A 10675-nucleotide genomic window follows, 5' to 3' on the forward strand; every position below is an offset into this window, starting at 1 on the left:
GCACGTAAGCAACACACACCAAGTTCCAAAATGGAACATCCTCATCAACATAGCCCATCCTCCTCCATACATACAACAATTGTAAAAGAAAAGGAATGGAAAAGGAGAAAGAGATAAGAAAGATTGAACCGAGCGGTCTTCTAGTCTCCTAATGCCTCAAATGTCCCGTGTGTGCCTGCACCACTTGTTAGACAAACATGTATATACAATGCAATATTTTTGGAATTTTTTTTTTTTTTGAAATTTTTTAATTTTTAGGCATTTTTTTTGAATTTTCTCAAATTAACAACTATATATACAAATATAAACAATATGCACAAAGAGGATATTTCCCTCCCCACACTTGAAATTTACATTGTCCTCAATGGAACAAAGTATAGGGAGAAAATAGGAAAAATAAACAACATATTTTTGGTGGTTTTTGAATTTTTCGAAATTAAATAACATATTTTTGGATTTTTTGAATATTTGAAAATAATTAACATGTTTTTGTATTTTTAAAATGATGGAATTTCCTCCCCACACTTATTTATTTACGTATTTCCAATGGAAATAAATGTGTGGAGGAAATTCGGAAATGAAATACATGTTTTCGATTTTTTTAGTTTTTTTTTTTTTTTTTTTTTTTTTTTTTTTTTTGTCAATGCAATGCATGCTCTATTCTATATGCATAATTTAAATGACAATGCAAGTTATCCTAAGTGAATGCAATTACTAAATGTGACAATATAGTACAAATTGAAATCTAATGCAATTCTACATGAATGCAATTATATGAATTTCTAACTAAATGCATACAAAATTTAAATATGAATGAGAAGTTTGGATTGTTGGGTACATACTTGACATTTGGATTGATTGTGAGGAGCATACCAAAGGCTTTGGATTGAAAAGGGAGCAATAATAGGCCATCAACGCGGCCTCTTGGGACTAAGATCCCATCACATCATCTAAATCATCATCATTGAAATCATCTCCGGTATTCAAGTCGGAGCCTTGGACTAAATCCTCGGGGTTGAAGGTGAAGTTACCTCCACTACCGCCGTCACCCATAAGACCTCCCGGGAAATCACCGCTCATATTCATCACGCCGCTATCTCCTCCCGTGAAACCACCACCGGACCCCGATGCACCCGCATCACTAGCAAAATAGGGCCGAACTCCCCCTAACCAATGGGCATCATGCCCCTCCGGTCTAGACTCGGGCATAGGCGGGAAAACGGGGCGCGCAAAGTAGTCCGGTTGGAGGTTAAAACCTCCGCGGACCATACTCCCATCCTTAGGGTAGTTGCCATCGGGCCAAGTGAAATAAGAGGGGTGAGGGTCCTCATAGCCCACGTAATCCCGCCGACAAAAATCATCGTAGATGGGATACGTCACGGTAGCTTGGTCATAGTATATCCGGTCCAACTTTCTTCCCAAAACGTCCCTCTCACTAGCGGCCTTCGCCGTGGCAATGTCCATCCTTTCCATCCATTCGGTGAGAGATGGAGGCAAGGGTGGATAAGTAGGTTGACCCGAGGAGGAGGTCTCCCCTTGTTGAAATTGCCATGGTGGTGGTTGGTGAGTTTGAGGTGCGGCATATCGTAGGGAGGAGGGAGTGTCGCGTCTACGGTCCCTAGAATAAACCCGAGGAATATTGGGAGGAGGTTGGTCGGTGGGAGGGTCTTCTTCAATGTCAAGGAGATAGGACTCCTTGTCCTTTTCAATTTTTACCGCGGTAGTATTTGGAAGCCGGATTGAATTCTTATGATTGATTTGCCAATATTCAAGGTCGTCAAAGGGGTTCACCTTTAACCACTCAAGCTTGGTGGTCATGTAGTGCTTTGTCAAGTAGGTGTCCCCGGCTATCCAATTCATCGTGGAAAGGTCAACCGGACGGTCCAAGTTGCGGGCAATTCGGGTGATCATGCCACCCACATGTATCGGGGTTCTATGCCCCGGAGAACTTGCAATCTTGGATAGGTTAAGGGCGAGGTAGTGAGCCACATTAATTCGGAAGGGGGTGGGTTTCGTGAACAAGTAGGACCCTAATATTTCAAGCTCGTGGGTCCTAAACACCCAAGGTTCATCCACCGCAAGAACGGTGCACCCCATACATCTATGCCACACCCGAATGACGGGATTGTGGCAACTTGACGCGGGCCTTTTCACCCCCGGTTGATCATCAAGGCCCGAAATCGCCTTCCATACACGGGAATAGTGAAAATCAGCGGGCGGGGTATGCGACGGCGCATTTTCCAGCCCAAAAATTTGAGCCAACCTACCCAAAGTGATGTTGTGTTCCCGGTTCATTAGTCTAAAACTAAGAGTGGCCACCATCCCCGATTGCCGGCTCTTGGTAATCTTAAGACTACTCAAAAATTCCCATGTGATCCGGGGGTAAGTATACTCATGCATGCTAAATATCCCCCTCATACCACACCCCTCAAACAAAGTTTCCGTCTCCCTAGCAATCCCAAGGGCACACAAAGACGGATGATGAAGAAACTTAGTAGGGGTGAGGGGGCGATTTTTAAAGAGAATAAACTTACCCTTTTGCATAGGTGTGGTGAACTCGACAGTGGGAAAGTCCGGATCGGGGTAAGTATCGGTCGCCGCTTGAGCAATCAATGCCGCTTGGTCCCTTGCTATGTCGGCCCTTGTTCTTCTTCCGGCCATTTTGATGATTGGAGGAGATTGGTGAAGGTTGGAGGGAGTTTGATTGAGTTTTAATGGAGTTAGGGTTGAAAAGGGGGAAAAATTATGGAGGAATGAAGAAGGAAGAAAGAGGAAATGAATTGAAGAAATGGGGAAACACGGGTTATAAATTTGCGTCTGAATGTGTGTTTTGCCGGTTGGCGAACCGGCAACCGGTCTGCCGGTAAAACACACTCCCTCATTTTCTATTTTTCGAAATTCTTCTTCAAAATCTTTGACCTCGCTGTCGGTGGACCAACCGGCTGCCGGTCCACCGGCAAAACACTCTTCTCAATTGATTTTCCCAAATACCAGGTGTGTTATGCCGGTGAGCCGACTGCCGGCCTACCGGCAAAACACACTCCTCACTCAAAAATCCAACTTCCCAGCTTCATAATATGAGTGTTTTACCGGTGAGCCGGTTGCCGGCCTACCGGCAAAACACTCCTCTTCACCAATTTTCAAAAAATGTGAAAGTCTTCAGGTGTGTCTTACCGGTGGGCCGGTTGCCGGCCTGCCGGCAAAACACACTCCTCAACATCAATTCTCCGTGTTTTCAACTTGCCAGGTGTGTTATGCCGGTGAGCCGGTTGCCGGCCTACCGGCAAAACACACCACAACTTCAATTTTCCAAAAAATTTGTTTGGCCTCGCTGCCGGTGGACCAACCGGCTGCCGGTCCACCGGCAAAACACAACACACAGCTATTTTTTTGTTGTGTTCTTCCAATTTGCTCAATTTTTCTTCAACTCAACTTTGAGCTTTTTCATTGACCCCGGGATTCATGTTTTCCACAATTACTCCGACGCATGATGTCGGGATTTCGGGTCAACGAAAATAAAACTTGTGTTCTTCAAAAGTGACCTCCGTCATCAATCCAAATTGACAAAATACGACTCCAAATTCAACTTTGTCAAGAATGTCCAATCCAAACTATCTCACACTCTATCTACATGCATGCTATTTACAAATGGTGGTTCTTGTGGAACACCACCAAACCAAATCACTCTTGAGATTTTCAACTTTCCTTCTCCTCGGGGAGGGGTTCCCCGAGATAGAGCACTTCAATAGGACCTTTGCTATCACCGTCATAGTATCGCTTGATTCTTTGCCCATTGACCCTAAAAGTTCCCCCTTCTTCACTCCATAGCTCGAAAGCACCATAAGGAAATACTTTCATCACTTTAAAGGGTCCGGACCATCGTGATTTGAGCTTGCCCGGAAACACCTTGATTTTGGAGTTAAAAAGGAGAACAAGGTCTCCAACACTTACCTCTTTCTTCATGATCTTGGCATCATGCCATTTCTTCGTTTGGTCTTTGTAGATTTTGGAGCTCTCATAAGCCTCCAATCTCAACTCCTCAAGCTCATTCATTTGGAGAAAGCGCACTTCTCCGGCGGCATCAAAGTCAAAATTCATTTCTTTAAGAGCCCACCAAGCCTTATGCTCCAACTCCACCGGCAAATGGCAAGCTTTTCCGTACACAAGTTTATACGGGGTGGTGCCAAGTGGTGTCTTGAAGGCGGTTCTCAATGCCCATAAGACATCCGGGAGCTTTTAGGACCAATCTTTCCGGCTCTTGTTGGTGACTTTCTCCAAAATGGCTTTAATTTGGCGGTTAGAAACCTCCACTTGCCCACTAGTTTGAGGGTGGTAGGCAAGTGCGGTTTTGTGCCGCACTCCATGTGATTCAAGTAGAGCTTTGAAGGTACTTTTGCGGAAATGAGATCCGCCATCACTTATGACTACTCTTGGTGTTCCGAACCTTGGAAAAATCGTGCCTTTAAAAAGCTTCATTACAACCTTGCTATCATTGGTGGGGGAGGCAACCGCTTCAATCCATTTGGATACATAGTCCACCGCAACCAAGATGTATTCATTTCCACAAGAGTTGGGAAAGGGTCCCATGAAGTCTATGCCCCAACAATCAAAAAGCTCAATCTCCAATATGTTAGTCAAGGGCATCTCACTTCTCTTCCCAATGTTCCCAACTCTTTGACAAGCATCACAAGATTTAACCAAGTAGTGAATGTCTTTGAACATGGAGGGCCAATAAAACCCACCTTGGAGGATCTTGGCAATAGTTCTAGAGGTGGCCAAGTGTCCCCCATAGGCGGAATTGTGAACCCGGTCCACAATCTCTAAGCCCTCCTCTCTCGAAACAGATCTCCGGAACATTCCATCCCCACACTTGCGAAACAAATGTGGGTCATTCCAAAAGTATCTCCTAGCATCATTTCTCAACTTCCGCCTCTCTCTTGGTTCCATTTCATCCGGCAAGAAACCACTCACAATGTAGTTTGCAAGTTCCGCAAACCAAGGGGTCTTGGCGGTAACTTCCATGAGTCCATCATCCCGCAACCACTCATTTATGGGTCCACTCTTGTCTTGTATCCCATGGTCTTCAACGGTCAATCTAGATAAGTGGTCGGCAACAACATTTTCCGAACCGGCCTTATCCTTAATCTCTAAATCAAATTCTTGAAGAAGAAGGACCCATCTCAAGAGCCGGGGCTTCGCATCTTTCTTCACCATCAATTGTCTCAAGGCGGTGTGATCGGAGTAAACCACCACCTTAGACCCAACAAGGTATTGCCGAAATTTCTCCACGGCATGAACAATCGCCAACATTTCCTTTTCGGTAGTAGCATATCCACATTGAGTTTGATCAAGAGTCTTGCTTGTGTAATATATCACATGATGCTTCTTATCCACAACTTGCCCAAGCACCGCACCAACCGCGAAGTCCGAAGCATCACACATTATCTCAAAGGGAAGATTCCAATCCGGAGACCGGATTATCGGTGCCGTGACCAATGCTCTCTTCAACCTATTGAAAGCTTCAAGACAAGAATCATCAAACACAAAGGGGGAATCCTTGAGGAGTAATGAGGTTAGGGGCTTTGCTATTTTTGAAAAATCCTTAATGAAACGCCGATAAAACCCGGCATGGCCTAGAAAACTTCTCACTCCCTTGACGTTGGAAGGGGGTGACAAGTTCTCTATGACCGCAACTTTGGCACCATCAACCTCAATACCCCTACTAGAGACAATGTGACCGAGTACAACCCCTTCCTCTACCATAAAATGGCATTTTTCCCAATTGAGGACGAGGTTGTGCTCCTCACATCTCTTCAACACACTAGTCAAGTTCTCTAGACCATGATCAAATGAGTCTCCATGGACACTAAAGTCGTCCATGAAGACTTCCATGCTTTTCTCTAGAAAGTCCGAAAAGATTGCCATCATGCACCTTTGAAAGGTACCGGGCGCATTACAAAGCCCGAATGGCATCCTTCGGTAGGCATAAACTCCTATTGGACAAGTGAAGGTCGTCTTCTCTTGGTCATCCGGGTGGATGGGAATTTGGAAAAACCCGGAATAACCGTCTAAGAAGCAATAGTAAGCATGGCCCGCGAGTCTCTCTAGCATTTGGTCAATGAAGGGAATTGGGAAGTGGTCTTTTAGGGTGGCGGCATTGAGCTTGCGGTAGTCAATACACATACGCCACCCGGTCACGGGTCTAGTGGGTAGGGTGGTGCCATCCTCTTGTTCAACCATTTGTATTCCCCCCTTTTTGGGTACCACGTGGACCGGACTAACCCATTTGCTATCGGTAATTTGGTATATAATACCGGCCTCTAGGAGTTTCAACACTTCATTTTTCACCACCTCGGCCATCTTTGGGTTAATCCTCCTAAGACCATCAACTTTGGGTTGACTCCCCTCTTCCAAAACTATTCTATGCATGCACAAACTCGGACTTAAACCTTTGATGTCATCAATGCTATACCCAAGTGCTCCTCTATGAGTTTTCAAGATTTCCAAAAGCTTCTTTTCTTGGGACTCACTTAAGTTAGCATTAACGATCACCGGATAGGTCTCTCCCTCATCAAGAAAAGCATATTTGAGTGAGGGAGGCAAGGGTTTGAGTTGTACCTTTGGAGGGAGAAAGCCCTCCACTTTCTTTAATAGTTCCTCATCGACTTCGTGATCCTCTTTCATTGCCTCATCATGCAAAGAGATTTGAAAAACCTCTTCCATCTCCGCCTCTTCACGGGCTACTTCGTGCACTACCTCATCAATTACCTCGATTGTGCTCAACCTTTCTATACTTGGACCTTTCATCAAATTTGGCAAGTTAAATTCGGTTTTGTTGCCCTCAATTTGGAAGGTTAGCCGCCCATTCTTCACATCAATGAGTACTCCTCCGGTAGCCAAAAATGGCCTACCTAGGATGATGGGAGTGTGGCTATCCTCCGGAATATCAAGGACAACAAAATCGGTGGGAATCAAAAACTTTCCAACCTTGACGGGCACGTCCTCAAGTACCCCCATAGGGCGCTTGACGGACCTATCCGCCAATTGGAGAGTCATGGTAGTGGGGGCCAAGTTTTGAATGCCAATCCTTTTTGCAACTTTCAAAGGAATAACACTAACACTTGCTCCCAAGTCACAAAGAGCTCTAGAGATAGGAACACCGCCAACTACACAAGGAATGGAGAAGCTTCCCGGGTCACCAAGTTTAGTGGGCAATTTGTTAAGGATATGAGCACTACATGCTTCTTCCATAGCCACTATTTCTTGGTCACCCAAGACTCTTTTCTTTGTCAAAATGTCTTTTAAAAATTTTGAGTAGGTTGGCATGTTCATTATCACCTCCGTAAAGGGTAGGGTAACCTCAAGTTTCTCAAGCATATCACAAAATTTGGCATACTTGAGGTTTTCCCTACTCTTTATGGCTCTTGAAGGGTAAGGAATTTTAGAAACAAGTTGGGAATTGGAAGATACCTTTGGAGGAGCCGAACTTTTTGTTACCTTTTTAGAATGTTGCAAAGGTATTTCTTCAATAGCTTCCTCCTCATAAGGAAGGTCTTCCACATATCCATCAACATCCTTGTCCACTTGAATTCCTTTTCTAGTCAAATCTTCACAAGCTTTCTTTCCTTTGGTGTCTTCATTAGCTTTACCCGAAGCCTCAATGGGTGAGCTTTCTTCTTCATCATCCATTTCTACCTCATTCCCCTTGGGATCTTCATCAACTTCCAACTCAAGATCTTTGTAAGGGTCCTCAAGCTCTAAACCACTCCTTAGCACTACCGCATGAGCATGGTGGCTATTTGAGGCATCTTTGGAGCTTTGTCCTTGAGCCAACAAACCACCGGGTGGCCTTTGAGGGTTAGCCATAGCATGAGAAGCCATCCTAGATTCCATTTCCCTCATGTCCTTAAGAAATGTAGCTCTCAAGTTTGCTTGTTCTTGTTGAGTAGCTTTTGCAAAGTTAGCTATCTCTTGGCTATGTTGAAGTTGCATGTTCTTAATCATCTTCAAAAGCTCCACTTGAGAGAGCTCACCTTGGGGTTCTTGATGAGGTTGGTTGGCTATGGGTAAAGGGAACCCATAGTCATATCTAGCATTTGAACCTTGGTTGTTGTTTTGCCCCACTTGTAGGTTACCTCTCGGACCATAGTTGTTGAAATTTGATCCTTGACCTTGTTCTTGAGACCCTTGAACATACCCTTGCCCAAATCCTTGATTTGCTTGATTTACTTGATTCCCTTGGTAAAACCCTTGGTTGCCTTGGTTTCCTCCAAACTCTTGGTGCCCTTGTTGTTGGTTGCCATAGTTTTGGGGTGGATTGTTGCTTGACCATTGGTTTTGATTTCCAAAATTATTTCTTGGGTTTGGGAGAATTCCCCTTGGTTGAGCAAAACCGGGTGGATTGGTTTGGGTTTGTGGTTGGAGATGTTGGGGGTTTTGAACATTGGTGCTTTTGTAACTAAAGTTGGGGTGGTTTCTTAACCCGGGGTGGTAGAAATTGGTATTTGGATTGTAGGTGTTTGGGTTGTTGTAAGGAGGCCTTGGTGGCCTAGGATTGTTGTTGTAACTTTGAAAAGCGTTCACCTCTTGGGTATTCTCTTCATAGGCACCATTGTAATTGTTGCCACACAAGTCATATGTATGACCACTTCCTCCACAAAGTTCACAACTCGCGACTTGAGCAACTTCTTCCATGGGCGGCCCATATGAGGTCGCGGCTTGGTTCACTTGATTCTTTGAAAACTTCTCAAATTGCTTTGTGAGCAAGTCGAGCTTGGCATTTGTCTCGGAGTTGGAGGCATTTTCCTTACGATATTTCCCGTTCCTTCGTAGCATGTTGCCTCTAGAACCATAGTTTGCCTCCGAGTCTACCATTTTTTTGATCAATGCCGTGCCCTCTTCATCATTCCATGGTGGGGGCAACTTGCTATCAAATCTTGATAACGGTCCCAAGCCTCACCTAAGGACTCCCCATCCTCTTGTTGGAACGTATGGATCTCGTTGCGGAGCATCGCGGTCTTTGAGGAAGGGTAGTACTTGGCCATAAATGCTTGGGCTAAGTCATCCCAAGTAGTGAAAGTATCCGGTGGGTGAATGTTCAACCACCAGTCCGCTTTGCCCGTCAACGAAAACGGAAACAACATCATTCTCAAGGTGTCTTCGGACACCCCATTCTTCTTCATCATCGATACTTTCCTCTTAAACTTCCGGAGATGAGCATGGGCATCCTCCTCAAGATGACCTCCAAACAAGTCCTTCTCAACTAACCCGACTTGGGCGGGGTGCATTTCAAAATTGTTTGGGGCCAAAGTGCCAAAGTTGATGGGATTACATGAATCATTATGGTTAGGCCGGTTGTGATCTCTAAGAGCCATTTGTGGTGGGTGGTTCGGTTCTTGATGTGGTGGTGTTTGAGGTGGACTATTTTAATTAAGGAAGTTATGAAATGGGTTCTCTACTAAGGTCTCAATTGTGGTATTTGGTTGAATCGTAGTTGTTGTATCAAAATTTTGTGGGATGTGTGAGTTTGGTTGATCAATGTTTGCTTGGGTGGAATTGTTCCTCACTCTTTCAAGAGTCCTAGTCCTCAAGGTTCTAAAAAGCCTTTCGGGGTCGGAGTTGAATAGGAGAGCTTGGTGATTCCTTCTAGGCATACACTTGACAAATTGTAAGTCTCCTAGTGTTTTTACACACTAGGGAAAGGCAAAAATCACACACACTCTACAAACAACAATCAATTACTAGAACAAAAATGACAATTGAGACAAGATTAAAGCAAAGACTCTAAATAAAACTAAGCATAACCTAACGCCATCCCCGGCAACGGCGCCATTTGATAATAGGAAATTTGTCGCCTACTTCCTATACCAAAACAATTTATAAAACCCGAAAAAGCGTAGTATTTAGTCGGGGTCGAACTCAAGGACGGCGGGGGTTGCTACAAAGTTCGGTTAAGAGTCAAGTTTAATCAAAATTAAAAGAAAAGGTTTTGGTTATAATCACTAGAGCAAAAGACAAACAAGATGATGATAATGAATACGGTTAATTAAAAGCTAGGGCTTTCGGGGTCATCAATATGGTCTAGGGGCAAACATGAAGATCAAAAAGGGTCAATGGTGAAGGATTAACCTAAGATGAAGAACCAATGTCTTGGCTATCTTAAGGGTGGCTACTAATTTTCATTAAGTATCCCTCCTCTCCTAACATACATCAAGACTCCCAAAAACTTTCATTTCAAAGGAGAATTAAGCAATAATGGAAGAAAGGCAAAAGCTTTCACTTGAGCAAATCAACAAACACCTTGAGTGCAATGAATAGGAAAGTTAAACAATTTCACCAAAGACCAAAATATTCAAAGAATCAAGCCCCTAAATTCCATAATGAATCACCCTAAACCCTAGAGGGAATCTACTCACTCATGTTAAGGGAAATTATGCTAAATAGAGAAGAAAAGCAAACAACACAAGGAGGAGACATGATGAATGTTATAGCAATATCAAAGGACAAGGAAAATGTAAACAAATGATAAACAAGTAAAAGAAAGGAAAGAAATTATACCAACAAAAGGAAAGATGAAGGCTTGATTGATTAATAAGAAGGAAAACCCTTCAAAATCCCCAATACAAACTTCAACAAACAAGTGTAAACAATTGACTATTACTAGAACTAACTAATT

At 43.8% G+C, this 10675-nt stretch overlaps 1 non-coding gene across 1 annotated transcript; it reads left to right on the plus strand.

Annotated features, from left to right (window-relative positions):
* Window positions 1-8904: 8904 nt before the first annotated feature.
* LOC141624941 (small nucleolar RNA R71) lies at window positions 8905-9011 on the plus strand. Its single transcript, XR_012534744.1, has one exon. It is a non-coding gene; the product is annotated as a small nucleolar RNA R71 (small nucleolar RNA).
* The last annotated feature ends 1664 nt before the right edge of the window (window positions 9012-10675 follow it).

This window comes from Silene latifolia, chromosome X (genome assembly GCF_048544455.1).
Source record: "Silene latifolia isolate original U9 population chromosome X, ASM4854445v1, whole genome shotgun sequence".
Classification (NCBI taxonomy): Eukaryota; Viridiplantae; Streptophyta; class Magnoliopsida; order Caryophyllales; family Caryophyllaceae; genus Silene; species Silene latifolia.